This window comes from Molossus molossus, unplaced genomic scaffold (assembly GCF_014108415.1).
Source record: "Molossus molossus isolate mMolMol1 unplaced genomic scaffold, mMolMol1.p scaffold_m16_p_12, whole genome shotgun sequence".
In the NCBI taxonomy this organism is placed as follows: domain Eukaryota; kingdom Metazoa; phylum Chordata; class Mammalia; order Chiroptera; family Molossidae; genus Molossus; species Molossus molossus.
Window position 1 is genome coordinate 75327577 of NW_023425347.1, and position 14378 is coordinate 75341954.

General features: G+C 51.9%; 1 protein-coding gene across 2 annotated transcripts in view; it reads left to right on the forward strand.

The window, feature by feature from the left end:
• Positions 1–3421: 3421 nt before the first annotated feature.
• RIMS3 (regulating synaptic membrane exocytosis 3) overlaps positions 3422–14378 on the forward strand; it is a 33476-nt gene continuing 22519 nt past the window's right edge. For both annotated transcript variants that reach the window (XM_036256468.1, XM_036256469.1), the window contains exon 1: positions 3422–3461. The gene's annotated coding sequence lies outside the window, so the exon portion shown is untranslated. The remainder of the gene's footprint in view (positions 3462–14378) is intronic.

Sequence of the window (14378 nt, forward strand, 5' to 3'; positions counted from 1 at the left end):
CTTATCTATATAAATTTTATAGTTAAACCTTCTTTTTTTTAATCCTCACCGAAGGATATTTTTCCATTTATCTTCAGATAGAGTGGGAGGGAGACAGACACAGAGAGAGAAACATCTATGTGAAAGAGACACATCCATTGGTTGTCTCCCGCACGACCCCAACCAGGGCTGGGACCAAACCGCAACCAAGGTACGTGCCCTTGACGGGAATCGAACCTAGACTCAGGTTCACTGGCAACGCTCCAACCGCTGAGCCAAACTGGCCAGGGCTTTATAGTCAAATTTATTAATGTTTTCCATTTGGAAGGTTTCATCATGCTTAGAAAGCCTTTCATTTCCAAGATTATTAAAACATTGAGTATGTTTTCTTACGTTACATTATGGTGTTATTTATTTTTTATTTTTTTATCCTCACCCGAGGACATTTTTCCATTTTTTCAGATAGAGTGAGATGGATAGAGAGGGAGAGAGAGAGAGAAACATCAATGTGAAAGAGACACATCGAGTGGCTGCCACCCGCACGACCCATCCAGAGCCGGGGACAAACAGCAACCGAGATACATGCCCTTAGCAGAAACTGAACCCGGGTCTCTCTGGACCGACGCAGGCCGACGCTCTAACTGCTGAGCCAAACCGGCCAGGGTGAAGGTGGTTAGATTTAATAAGGACTTTCTGACAGCCTAAGTTCATTCAAATCCCTATGTCCCCAGTTTGGTGTCTTTCCACTCCCCTCTCCTGCACTCTATGCTCCTGCCACACTCAATTACTCGCTGGCCCCTCAACTTACTCCCATGTTTTCAGAATGTACTGGCCCCAATGCCTGGAATGTCTTTTTGCCACCCACACGACCCCGACCAGGGCCGGGGACAAACTGCAACCAAGGTTCATGTCCTTATCCAGAACAGAACCCGATACTCTCTGGTCTGCAGACCGATGTTCTAACCCCTGAGCCAAACTGGCCAGGGCAGGAAACAGCTTTCTTTATTTCTCCCAAATGACTTGCCAGTTATTTCACCCATTTGTTGCCAAGTCTATATTTTTCCCCCATTTACCCAAAGTGCATCTTTATCATACATGGAACTCCCTTCTGTGGTTGGCCATTTCTGTACTCCACTTTGTCCCACTAATTCCTCTAGGTCAGCGGTTCTCAACCTGTAGGTTGTGACCCCTTTGGGGGTCGAACGACCCTTTCACAGGGATTGCCTAAGACCATGGGAAAACACATATTTCTGATGGTGATTCATAACAGTAGCAAAATTACAGTTATAAAGTAACAACAAAAATAATGTTATGGTTGGGGGTCACCACAACATGAGGAACTGTATTTAAGGGTCGCAGCATTAGGAAGGTTGAGAGCCACTGCCTAGGTCTTCTCCAATATCATACTGCTTTAAATATATTGACTTTATAATATAGTTTAATATCAGGTAAAGTAAATCATTGTCAATTACTTTTTCCTAGATTTTTAAAAAATTCATGCACACTTATTCTTCTATATGCACTTAAGAATCAACTTCTACCACTACCCTCCCAACTCTTCTGGAAGTCAATATTTGGAGCCCCGGAAATTAAATAGAAAGTGTACACCTGCACATTTCTCTACAGGGAAAGTGCAAGTTTTTATCAGATGTGCAAAGGGACCATGATCCAAAGGGAGCCCCTCGCTTACATGTCTCTGTGATGGGATGCCTGGGAGGAGCATAGAGGAATCTTAATTCCTCCCTTCTCTCTCACATCTTCACGGGCTCTGCTCCCTGAATTCTTCACCTCCACCATGTCCCAGCTACTTCCCTGGCCCCCATTTTGTCCCAGCGAATCTAGTCCCCCTTGCTACTACAGAGCAATTCTTCTACATCACAGGCCTTAGTTCTAGGCCTGATGTAGATTAGATGATAACAAAAGTTTAGTTAATAAGTGAGTAGAATTGTGAGACCCAACACCACTGCTGGCCAGCTGTGGGACCCAACTTTGGGCTACCCACATTTTTGGGTCTCAGTTTACCCGTCTCGCAGACCAGGTGAGAAGGGATAAGATAGGGTGAGGGGTATGTAGAAGATACAGCTAGCTATGTCAGGAGGGTCAATTAATCCCAATCATTTTCCTTTCCCCACACCTTTCCATTCCCTATTCATATTTTAATCCATGCCCTCAGCAGGAAACACTGCTTGTTTTGCCTGCCTCCAGCATAAAATTAGGAAGGCAAATACTAATAATATTGATCCCTCTGTAAATGATTGGAATTAAGAACACTGGAGCCCAGAAGTGGAATTAACCAGCTAAGCAAAATGGATAGACATGACCCTAGGAAACACTTCATACAGCATCCTCCTCAAGTCCCTGGCTGCCAAGGAGCCCAGGACTCAGGGAGCCCAGTTGGAAGTTCATTTAGACAGACACCAAGTCCTAGAGCAAGGCATACTGACCTTAGCATACTGACATTTTGGCTTGATAATTTTTTAGTGTGGGGCAGTCATGTGCATTGGAGGATGATTAGCAGCATGCCTTGTCTCTTCTCTCTAGATGCCAGTAGCAAGCCCCAGTTGTGAAAACCAAAGATGTCTTCAGACATTGACAAATATTTCCGGAAAAGGAGGGCAAAATCACCTCAAGTTGGAAAACACTGATCTAGAAGAGACGGAAGGGGAGGAAGGTTCCCTTGGGTCTCAGGGCAGGAAACTTTTAAACCTTACCTTCTGGCTGAAAGGGATACCATAAAGTCTATTTCCTGGTAGCAGGCACTTGGATAAGTCTTCTCTCTGGGCTTCAGTTTTTCCATCTGTAAATTGGATTTGATGCTTGTAAGTCATTTCCCTCTTCTCTCATTATCTAAGGTTCCTGGATCTGGTTCAGGGTGGGACAGGGGTACTGTAGTGCCATTAAGGAAAGAAATGATGGAAAAGAACAGGTTGTGGTGGAGAGGAAGGTGTGAGTGGGAGTGTCCTAGGGATGTGGAGAGGCTTAAGGCATCTTCTAGACCCCGCCCCCTTCGAGGCCTTATTAGCGTGGGTCACCTCCAACCTGGCAAACCCAGACTCCCCGGATTCCACTAGGCCCCGCCCACTACTAGAAAACCCAGCCCGTTGGCCCCGCCCCCACCATGGCCCCTCCCGCCTCGTGCCCCGCCTCCATCAGGCCCCGCCTCCCTCTTCGCCTCCCGCCAGCCAGGGCTTGGGCTTTGCACCCGGCAGCGGCAGAGAACCCTGAAGGCTGCGGAGCCGGCAGCGCAGGCGGACAGAGCGGAGCTGCCCGGCCGGGTGGCGGGCAATGCCCCCGTGAGCTTCTCTCGCCGCCCCTCCCCGCCCCGCGCCCCTGCCCCCTCGGAGTCCGCCGCCCGCTTGAGATCGGGCCGCGCCTACCGCCGGGTCCGCGGGGCGGGGTCCCGGGGCAGCACCTGCCCCGCCTTGCAGAGCCGCCTTGGCCACGGGAGACCCCTCCCTGTATGGACCCCGGCCCCACCCCGGGTAAGTCGGTAGGCCTTGTTTGCCTGGGAATGGACGTGGGGAGAGGGCTGCGAGGTCTGAGGGACCACCCGGGGAGGGGAGGGGGGCTCCGGCCGGGAGGCGCCACGTAGAGATCTGAGCTTGCAGGGTCTAGGGGGCGGGAGCCGGCGAGGGGGGTGGGATGAGCACAGCGTGTGTGATGGCTCTGGGGTGGGGGCTAAGGTGTAAGAAGCGAACGTAAGGTGTTTGGGGAAGCCTGGAAAATGGGGTATGGGGCTCTAGAGTCTTGAGTTTTTTGGTAAAGCTCAGAGCATCTGGGGCCCTGGTCTTCAACAGCATTGCCTCGCATAGCATTTTTGGAAAGTGCTTAAAATTCCTCCTGGAAAGGGAGCTGGAAGGCAGCCTGCCTGCCTTCCTCCCTCCTGCCTGTGCCCTGGTTGAGAAGCGGCCACACTTTCCTCCCAATGAGACACCATTATGGTGCCTAGAGGGCCCCCCACTCTATGAAAGAAAATGGGTGGTGCTCACTCTAGCCCTAGGGTGGGAAGAGGGGGCTTCTGGGAAGCTGGGAAAAGCAGTTGGTCAATCTACAGGAAGGAGTCCAGGGTTCAGGCAAGCTTGGCAAGACCCTTGGTGAGCAACCTGGGCACCCTCTCACTCAGGGGAAGGTATCATCACTGGCTGGCCTCCAGGCTACCTGGACCCATGCCCACATCACCTTCTCTGGACAACCCAACCCTGAGGAGTGTGTTTCTTCCCAGTATCCTGGGCCTGGAAACCCAAGAAGGGGTCCATAGCTCCTGTGGTCCTAGATGGGGTGGGCAATGCCATGCCCAAGGCCAGAGATCAAGGGCTGGTGGCTGGCACTACCACCTCGGGGCTGTTTGATGTGGTCCTATGGGTCTGGGGAGCTTAGGTGAATGTCAGTGTCCAACCCCTGCTCCAGGGGTGTTGTCTGAGTGTGTAGAGGAGGGCCCTGTCCTCTGCCCATGATTTCTTAAGTCTAGGGTCCTTGGGTTTGGGGCCTGAATTGGTGGGGAGAGGGCCTTTCTGGGTTAGGCCTGGTCACCAAGGGGTTAACCAGACAACCCCACAGTTGCTGGCAGCCACCAATTAGTCTGTAATCAAGCAGTTGCCAACTGTCCCTGGGGGTATGTGGGCAACCTAATGGGGCATTCTCCTGGGGGTAGGGGGGGGTTGAAGAAGGGGTCTGTGAACCCTGTGTTTAAACCAAACATCATGTCCTTCAGAGACTATTTAGAACTCACAGACACCTTCTCTGCCCTCTGTGCCAGGTTACCTGGCTTAGGGATCTCCAGCCCTGGAGTGTGAAACCTACCTGACTCTCTGCAGGATATGAAGCCCAGAGTTGGCCAAACTTGGCTTCAAACCCAGGCTGTGCCACTTTCTGGCTGTGTACTATTCAGGAAATCACTTCCTTCTCTGAGTCTCTTTCAGTAAAACAGACCCACCTTCTAGGTCTGCTGGGAGGAGTAAATAAAATGGTGGGTTTAAGCTGCTTAGCACAGTGCCTGGAACTCTGGGAAGCTCAGTAAGATAACTGCTGAACTCAGGAGCAACTCTTGTGCCAAGGACTTGACAGGACAGGCAGGCAGGAGTCAGGTGCTGAGGACCCAGCAGGAACCAAGGTCCCTGCCTCAGGGCATGTGTTCTACTGGGCCAAGCACTGTCTCTGTCTTATTATTTTTCCTTCCCTTCTTGCTCACAGACACTTCTGGCCTCTGGATATTAATTGAATTTTACTCAGCAGAACCCAGGGCTGAGCTGCTCTTTTCTGGGTTCCCCCTATCCCTAACCAGGTGCTAAACTCTGTGGGGTCTGTCAGAGGTCAGGGTGATGTCTGCAACTGCGATAGCAGCTGGCCCTTTAAGGAGGGAAGAAAACAATTATCTGGCCTGGGCATTGCATCAGCTAGAGCCTGGAGGGTCCCTGGGGAACAGGGGGGGGGGGGGGGGGCAGGCTGGGTGTTGATTTCATTAGTGCCATGTGAGAACTCTCACCCCAGTCTGCCCCACTCCCCAGCTGCAGTACCAGCCCCAACTCTATTGCCTTCCCCCAACACACACACCCCAGGAGCACCACCGTGGAGGACTCTAGCTGTGCACCTAGCCATGGGCCCAGGTAGAGGGGCTACGGGGAAGTGTCTCTCACATTGGCCTTTTGCTGACTGGGGGTGCTGACAATGGGGGTGTCTTCCCCCGTTAGTGTTTGGCTGACCTGGGGCGGGTATTTCTCCCACACTGGTATTTTGTTGACCCAGGGGAGGAGTGACTTCTGCTCTGGCCTCTCCACTGGTGTTTTGCTGACCCAACAGAGGAGCTGTGCTTCCTGGGGTGTGTGTGAACTGAGGGCATGGGTGAGAAGCAACTGCTCTCTGGTTGGAGGTGAGCTGGCATGAAAAGTGAGTCACAGGGACAGAAAGGACACCAGGCACTTGGGTGACAGACAGACCTCGGTTCACATGGCCCATCCTCCACTTCCAGGCTCTGTTACTATTCCAGGCTGGTGGTCTCAGACACCTCTGGAGAACAGCAGTTTACACCCAGACTGCCCCACCCCCACCCGAAAGGTTCTTGAGGGTTAAATGTACTAACTGACTTACAGCACCCAGCCCAGGGCTGGCAGGTGGAGGCTGCATACTGTACGACAATCCTCTTTCCTTTGCAAGTTTGGGCTCCTCACATCTTGGGCTCAAGATGCCTGGACAAGAACAGGATGGTTGGGGAGGAGTGGAGAGAAGGGGAGAAAGTGTAGGGCCCCCCATCTCTATTACAGGGGTTGCATTCAGATACCTGATGTACCAAGCTCTGTGAGCCAGGCACCCCTGCCTCCGGGAGCCTATATTCCAGCCAGGAAACAGCCCAGAGCAGGTGATGTGTGTTGAAAGGAGGGATTCGGGGAACCTGAGTGACAAGGATTAAAGAGGCAAAGCAGGGGTGAGGAAAGGGAGCAGTGTGTGCTATAGCCTTGGTGAAGGTGGGAACAGGCCTGGTGTGGTGGGGGAGGACAGCAGTGGAGAGGGTAGGGAGTGGGCGGGCATTGCACAGCCAGGCCAGAACTCCCTGCTCTAGAAGGGTACTAAAGACTTGGGAATGACCCTGGGGCCAAGGGCAGCCCCTAAATGATTTTAAGCAGAGGAGGCAGGGTCTGATTTTTAGAGGGTGTGAGCTGGGGTCTACGGCCCTCAGACAGAAGCTTCTCGGGGGTGCCCTTTTGTCCTCTCCTACCCCCTTCCCTGTGCAGGAGCCCTGGTGCCCAGGGAGCTGTTGTTTGTGTGGCTCATCTCAGGAGGGAAGGGGCCAGTCCCAGTCCCTCCTGCTCCCTCTCTCTGGGCCTCGTTGACGAAGCTCATCCCTTTGGGTCAGGTTCCCCTGACCTCCCTACGGAGCCAGAGGGCACCAGAAGGGCTTTGGAGCCAACTGGGCTATGTTCACATTCCGGCTGAAAGGCATACCCTGACTCTGAACCTCGATGTCCTTGACTATAAAATGGGATTGGTGTTCTCTCTCTATGGGAAGGATACAATGAAATTCCAGATGGAAATCACAAAACTCTCAGTTGTCAGCTGGCATTTTTACTCTATTGCATTGAGGTGACACCTGCTTGGTCCAGGCCCAGGCCCAGGGCTGGCTGGGGGTGAGGACAGGGCTGGTTTCATGAATCTGTGGTTGCACAGGACCCTCCACGTAGAAGGATCCCACACTTGGTTTAATATTCTGCTGTCACCATCTTGAAATTCTTAATAATTTTGAACAAGGGGTCCTGCATTTTAGCGCTGGGCCTGCATATCATATAGTCCCACAAATTGGGTAGGGGTAGGACGAGGCAAGGAGGGACACAGACCTGCAAATAGTTCCCAAGTGGAGGAGGTATTAGATGGAGGACGTGACTAACTGCCCCAAGGTGGGTGGCATGTTAATAATAGTAACATTTATTTAGTGCTTACTGTGTGCTAGGTTCTCTGCTAAGCTCTTTACACGTTCATCTTCAAACACCCCTATGAGGTAGGTACTATTATTATCTCCGTTGTATAGATGAAGGCAGTGAGGTTAAGTTTCCTGGTCATCAAGTGGCAAAGCTGAGATTCAAACCCAGGCTGACAGACTGCAGAGCGCATGCCTAGAACGGGGGAGTCTTTGACTAGGAGGAGGGACCCCTGGGCTGAGTCTGAAGGATAACAGAATTTGCCAACGAGGAAGGTATTGTGGGGAAGGGAGGGCTGTCTCAGCTGGGAAGTGCCTGTGCCGAGGCCTTATGCTTGGCCAGGAAAGGTGGGGCCAAAGCCAGATGCTCCCAGGGCTGAGTGGAGTACCCTTTAGATTTCATGGTTCTGGTTTTCCAAGTTCAGAGCTCCTGGTCACTCTGCCCCCAGCCCTGCTGCTGCTACGATTTCTCAGAGCTGCCCAGGCCCCTTTTCTTTTCCTTGTTGCACATTCCACCAGGTCATCTCCTTTACTCTCTTGACTTGATCTCTTCTGGGCTCCAGATGTGTAGGTATAAATGCTTCCTGGGCCACATTTAGATGTGTCAGTTAACCTCAAGTCCAAACCTAGGTCCCCAGCTCTGCCTGCAGGCACCTGCTCTGCCTCGAATGTCCCCAGCTTTTCTCTGCCACCACCATCCACCCACTTGCTCAAGCTGGAAAGCTGGAAGTTCTCCTGGACACCTCACCCCCACATCCCACAGCCAATCCTCAGCCAATCCTGTTAGTTCTCCTGAATATCTCATGACTCTGTCATTCCTCTCCCCGCCCTCCGCCCCATTCCAGACCACCGTTTGCCCTCACCTGGGCCACTGCGACAGCCTCCTGAACTTGTCTCCTTATGTGTCAGTTTTTGCCTCACTTCATTTCATTTTTCACACTGTGATCTTCTAAACGTAAATGTTTATATCATTTCCCTGCTTAAGACCCTTCCAAGACTTCTTGGAACAAAAGCCCAACTCTGACATCATCTACAAGGCCCTGTGTGATCTGGCCCTTGCCTATCTTTTTGCATCACTTTGCACCATTCTCCCTCTCCCTCAGCTGCAAGACTTCGCGCGAGTGCCCTCGCCCTGGAAGGCACGCCTCCTCCTGGTGCCCTGCTAACTCCTACTTATCCTGCAGAGAGATACCAGCTCGAACATCATTTCCGCAAAGGCCTGAAACAGAAACTAAACACCTCCCCGCTCCATAGCACCTGTACTTCTTCATCACACTGGAATTGTCTTTTCCTTGTCTCTCTTTCTTGCTAGACTGTGAACTCCTTGGGGTCAGGAATCTCGATTTGCCTGGGCCCGGCACGTAGTAGGTACGCAGTGAGTTATTCAGTGAATGAAGGAATAGAGATGAATCATTGCTTAGCATCTTCACTGACCTCCCTGCCTCCCTCTGGGCCTGCCTTCTCCAGTCCTTTCTCGTTATGGCCCCAGAGCCATCTTTCTCAAACACAGAACTAACCCGGTCACCCCCTGCTACTTAAAATATTTCCGGTAGCTCCCCATTGCTGACAGGAAAGGCCTGGGCTTCTTAGCGTGGTATTCAAAGCCCTTTGTGCGCTGCAAGACTCCAGCCTCGCTTCCCCTGCTCCCCCACCACACTTTGAACTCCTGGCAGTTCCTCTAACATGTCAGGCTGTTCTGTGCCTCTATCCCTCAGCACTTGCTGTTCCCTCTGTCTGTAAAGCCTCCCCACCCCTGTTTTGTCTCCCTGCAGAAAGTCCTTTATTCTTCAAAACCAGCTCAGGGCCACCTTTGCTGTGAAGCCTCTGCCCTCCCAGCCCTCCCTGGGCAGACATAGCCACCTCCCTGGGCCACATCTGCACCGAGTCTGCCTCTCGTCCTCCTTGTCGCACATTCGACAGCTCCTCCAGTGCAGGCACAGTGACTGTTATACTTCAGGATTGTTCATCTTTGTGTCTCTAGCTCCCAGCTTCTCCCCTGTCTTAATTAGGTCTCTGCTTGTTTACAGTGAGTTTACTCAAGCCAGCTTCAGTGATACAGAAGGGTTTATTATGAGGATATAAGGGGTTCCTGGGAACTAGGGCAAAAAAAGTGTTAGCCTCTGGGAAGTGGGACCTGTAGACAAGGAGAAATGGGAGCATCTGCACTGACTGCCTTTACTTTCTGTCTCCAGACTAGGTTTTCTCTGCTTTCCCAGACACTGGGCCCCTTATAGTTCCTGTATTGTGTCCCTAAGTTCTGGCCACATTCAGAGATAGACCACAGGGCTTGACAGATCCAAGTCCAAACTTCCAGAAGAAGATCTGACTGGCTCTGAGTGGGTCAGGTGACCACCCTGGTCTAATCAACTGCAGCCTGCTGGGAAGGGTCACAAAGTCAGACATGCAAACATGGCTCTTAACCTCCTCAAAGAAAGTGGTGGGTCTTTGTTATCATAGCAAGTACTTCAAAGGACATCTGCTAGAATCCTAGGAGGGCCAGGGTGGGCCTGACCCCGCCTTCCATCTGGACAGCACCTGGTAGAAACATACTGTGCATTGTGACTTATAGGGGTCTTTAGTGCCCTATAAGTAGTGCCCAGGGCAGGATCTGAAGAACATGTCAAGTGTCATTCAGAGGCCTGAGCAGAGAGATAGGGAGGTGACACCTTGAATTTTAGAGTGTCAAGAGAGGGAGGAGGAGGGCATGAACAGTCAGGACAGTTCTCCCTACCAAAATCATATCTATCCTCTAAAATGTAGGTCATTTTCTTTCCTCAGTGAAGAACTATGCCACGCCTACCCCCCCCTTCCCCCATCCGTTATTCTTTACCTGTATTATTTCTATTGTTTGTACTTCCCTAGTAATACATATTTTCGACCACTTTGTGCCAGACACTATGCACATGCATTATTTCATTTAATCCTCATGCCCCATAACATGGGTACTATTATTAAACCCATTTTATAGACAAGGAAACTGAGGTTCAGAGAGGACATTTGCAGGCTAAGGACACACAGCAGTATGCTTCCAGAGTAACAGCTCTTAATATCTTTTAAACTCAGCTACTTACTCACTTGCCTGTTTGCCTTTCAGGATTGTGAGAACCCCAGATACCAGGCAGACCCCAGGATACCATCTTCCCTCTATGCCCAGCACAGGTCAGCTCAGAGCGAGGCTCCTGAATGGGTGCAGGTAGAGCAGAAAAGGCATCTGGGTGGAAGTTGAGGGTCTCCTACTCATAGACCTACCCTGTGCAGCTGTGTGACTCTAACCTTCCAGAGCATCGGTTTTCTCATTAAAAAAATGGGGCTGATAATTCCTGCTGTGAGTCTAATATTAGATGGTGGGTGTAAGGACAATTTGTAAATAGGAAAGAACTGAGCAATTTCTAAGGATTGTCATTACCAGGGTGCCAGCTGGCCACTGTGCCCAGACTCCTGCAGGAGGCGGACAAGGCTAGAGCTTCCCGACGTGGGGAGTGGTACCTTTGGTGAGACCTGAGATGACTTCCAGTGGCTTGTGGACCTGCCATTGCATAGCACTGGCTCACATAGTGAGAAAGTTGGTTCCCTTTCACCTTTCTCAAGCCCAATGTTGTCCCCAGGACAAAGTGTCGTGTAGTGCTGGTGTGTCGGGACCAGCTTCCAGTGCTTGCTGCCTCCCCTTTTTAACAAAGAGATCTTGACTGGCAGCTCCATGCAGCTAAAATTTAATAATATCGTTTTGTTAAGACTGTATTTATTTTACTGTCAGTTTCTACTTATTGAAAGCTTTATTGGCTTTCTGTTTATAGTAGTAATACAGACTTTTTAATTAAAGGAACTGTTTTTAAGTTAAAAGTGTAAATTTGAAGAAAATAAAAATGAGCACCTCAGGAGTATGTAGATTCGACAGATACTGTTGAGGGGTACACAGTGTTATGTAGAGAATGCAAAACTGGGACGTGGTACAGGGATGGCAGAGATGTGGACTGCTGGCCTAGATGATCTTGAAGGTTCCTTCCACCTCCCTGGAAAATGTAGGGGTCTCTCCCTGCAGTGCCGGCCTGCACCCCTCTCCTCACCTTGTGTTTTGGCTTGGCTTTCTTTCGGAGAATCCTGCCATGTTTGTGCCTGCAGACAGGAGAATTCGTGCCACTGTTCCCTCAGCCTACTGGGGGGCTCTTGGATTTGGGGTGTCTGGATGGGGTGGGATGCCCCCTCATCTCCGAGTCAGGCCTTGGGTACTCCTTGGGGAACAGGAACTGCAGGCTCCACAGTTCTCCTGGTCTCCATGCACAACACAGGTCTCAGCCTCCCAGAGGCCGAGTCCCAGGGAGTGTAAGGCTGTCCCCAGAGCCTCGTGCCCCAGAACACGGGGCCTAGGGGGAGAAGCCAGGAGGATTTCAGGTCTAAAGGTCCTCTTTCATCTGCCCCACCTTCTCCCACCTCTTTGTGCTGCTGACTGCCTGCTCCTGGGGATTGAGCATCAACCCCAGGAGGCCTCAAAGGATACAGGATTTATCCACAGGGCCCAAGAGCTGCCTGTCCCTGCCCCAGTCCCATGTTCCAGGAGGGTGGGGGGCCTGGTAGTGTGGGGCGTGTGCTTGTATATCTGAGGTGAATGTCTGAGTGTCTCTGTGAAGGTATATTGTATGTGCATGTGTATGTGTGTGAGAGAGTTTAAGTTTGTGTGTGTATGTGTGTGCAATATGTGTGTGTCTTGTGAATGTAGCTCTGGATGACATGTCTGGGGGTCTCTCTGAGAGCATATTGTGTATGTGCGTGTACGTGCACATGTGTGCATGTGTGGGCTGTGTGACGTGGTGTCTGTGGTCAAGGCATCTTTGCATCATGTCTGAGATTTTCTGTGAGGGAGTTTTTGTGCAGGGTGTGTGGCAGGGTGTCTCATGTGTCTGTGTGTAATGTGCCTGTAGGTCTGTGGTAAATGCATCTCCATGTAGTGTGTCTGGGAGGCATATGGTGTGTGTGTGTGTGTGTGTGTGTGTGTGTGTGTGTTTAGGTTGCTTGCTTGCTGGGTGTGGCGTGCGCCTGTTTTGTCGTCGTCTTTGTACAGCGCGTGTCTGGCTATGTAGCGTGTCTGAGTGGCCGCGAAGGTGTGTGCTGTGCACGCGGGTCTTTGTGCCCTAGAAAGGGACGGGGTGTGAGGGGGCAGAAAGGTGTTCGGAATGTGGAGTGCTTTGAGGGCGGTGTCTGTTTGGGCTGGGGCTGCGGGTGTGCTGAGTTCCCGAGGAGGGTCCCCAGAGCTGGTGGCAGGCGCAGGCGGCGCCTTCCGGCTCGGCGCGGCGCGGAGCTGGTAACCCGAGCCCCTGCCCCATGAAATATTGATCAGACCTAGAGGCGCGGGCGGGCAGGGAGCGAGCCGAGGCCGGCCGCTGTCCTTGGTGCTGCTGCGTCTCCCCCAACGGGGGCATCGGAGCTCAGGCTGGGGCGGGGCTGGCAGGAGGAGAGACTTCCCCACCCACCTGCCTCCGAGGATGAGCTAGCCTGTCCCTTCCCTACCACCTGTCTGTTAGTTCTTCCACCTCGTCTAGGAGGAACAGAGACCAAATGGGTATTTTGTTGAGATCCAGTATTCGCCAGGGCTAGGATGACCACACAGCTGGATTTGCCTGGGATAGTCCTAATTTACTAATTTATTTGTGTGATTGTTAGTAGTGTCCTTGTTCACTCTTACTCTCAAAATGATAAACAATGTACTCCCCAGCAATAAGGCTTTGTTCCAAAGACCTCTCCCCACCTTCTCTGCTCTGCCCTTTCCTGGGGGGGGGGGGGGGCTGTAGCTATGTGAGTGTGTAACTGGTGTGTGTATGTTTGGATGGAGGGATTGTTCTTCCTGTGCTTGGGCTGAGCTTGAATAAGTGCGTGGGGGCCCCAGGACCCTTAGGATCCTGCTGCAGCCTAGACCCTCCCCAGGGGGTCTAGCTCCCTTCTCTACCCATCCGAAGTCTGTTTCCCATTCCAGCTGTGCTCATTTTCAGACCTGGACTTCCCCTGCCCCTAGGAAAGAATAAGGGTGGTCCCCAGCCTCCTCCTGCATCCTGGGCCGGGAAGGCCTTGGTCTCCGTGTCAGGGTGTGGTGGGGCCTCCAGGTCAGCCATCTGTGTACTCGTGGCATCTCCTCTGACTTCTCCCACTTTTAACCACCGACTTTCCACCCTTCACGGATTCCACTTTCCTCCTGCCCCTGACTCTGGATATTATCTCTGGCCCTTTCCTCACTCTCCTCTTCTCTGGGCATTCTCCTTCCTTTCCATACCCCACTTTTCCCTCTGGGGAACATACTCAAATCCTGCCCACTCACATTGCTCTTCTGAGCTCCAAAGAATCTGCTTACCTGCCCAACACCTCCATGTGGGAGTTGCAGTATTATCTCAGACTTATCATATCTAAAACGGGGACTCATCTTCCCCTCAAGCCAACTTTTTCCTCTGGGACCTCAGGATCTGCCGATGGCACCTCCCGGCCCCCACCCTTCCTGTAAATCTGGATTCTGTGGGGTTTTTTTCCCCTTTCCCCAACCTGTCCCATCACTAACTCTAGGCAGCCCCCAAGCCCTCCCATGACTCCTGGCCACCTTTTCTCTACACCTGCGAAGCAGTGCAGTCCTTACCTGCCTCCTGACTGCTCTCCCTGCTGTCGGCTTTCTTCTGATTCTGCACTCCGTGTCAGATTGATTTCTGTAAAACACTGCATCTAAGTCATGTCAGATTTCACTCCCTTCGGGATTGAAGCCAAGCCTCTTAGCCCTCATTCGGAGCCCTTCGTTGGCTGTTCCCAGCCTACCTTTCCAGCCCTCTCTTCACAGTTGTACTTACCTTCTGCTCCAACTGCACCAGTCCTGAGCATCACGTTTTCTCTCTGGACCTTCCCAGGTAGCTCCCACCTCTCTCCTGCCACCTCTACCTCTCCAAATGCCCCCTGTCTTTTGGGGTGCTCTGCAGTGCTTTCCCCCATGATGCCTTCTCTGGTCTCCCCATCCACAAGAGCTCAC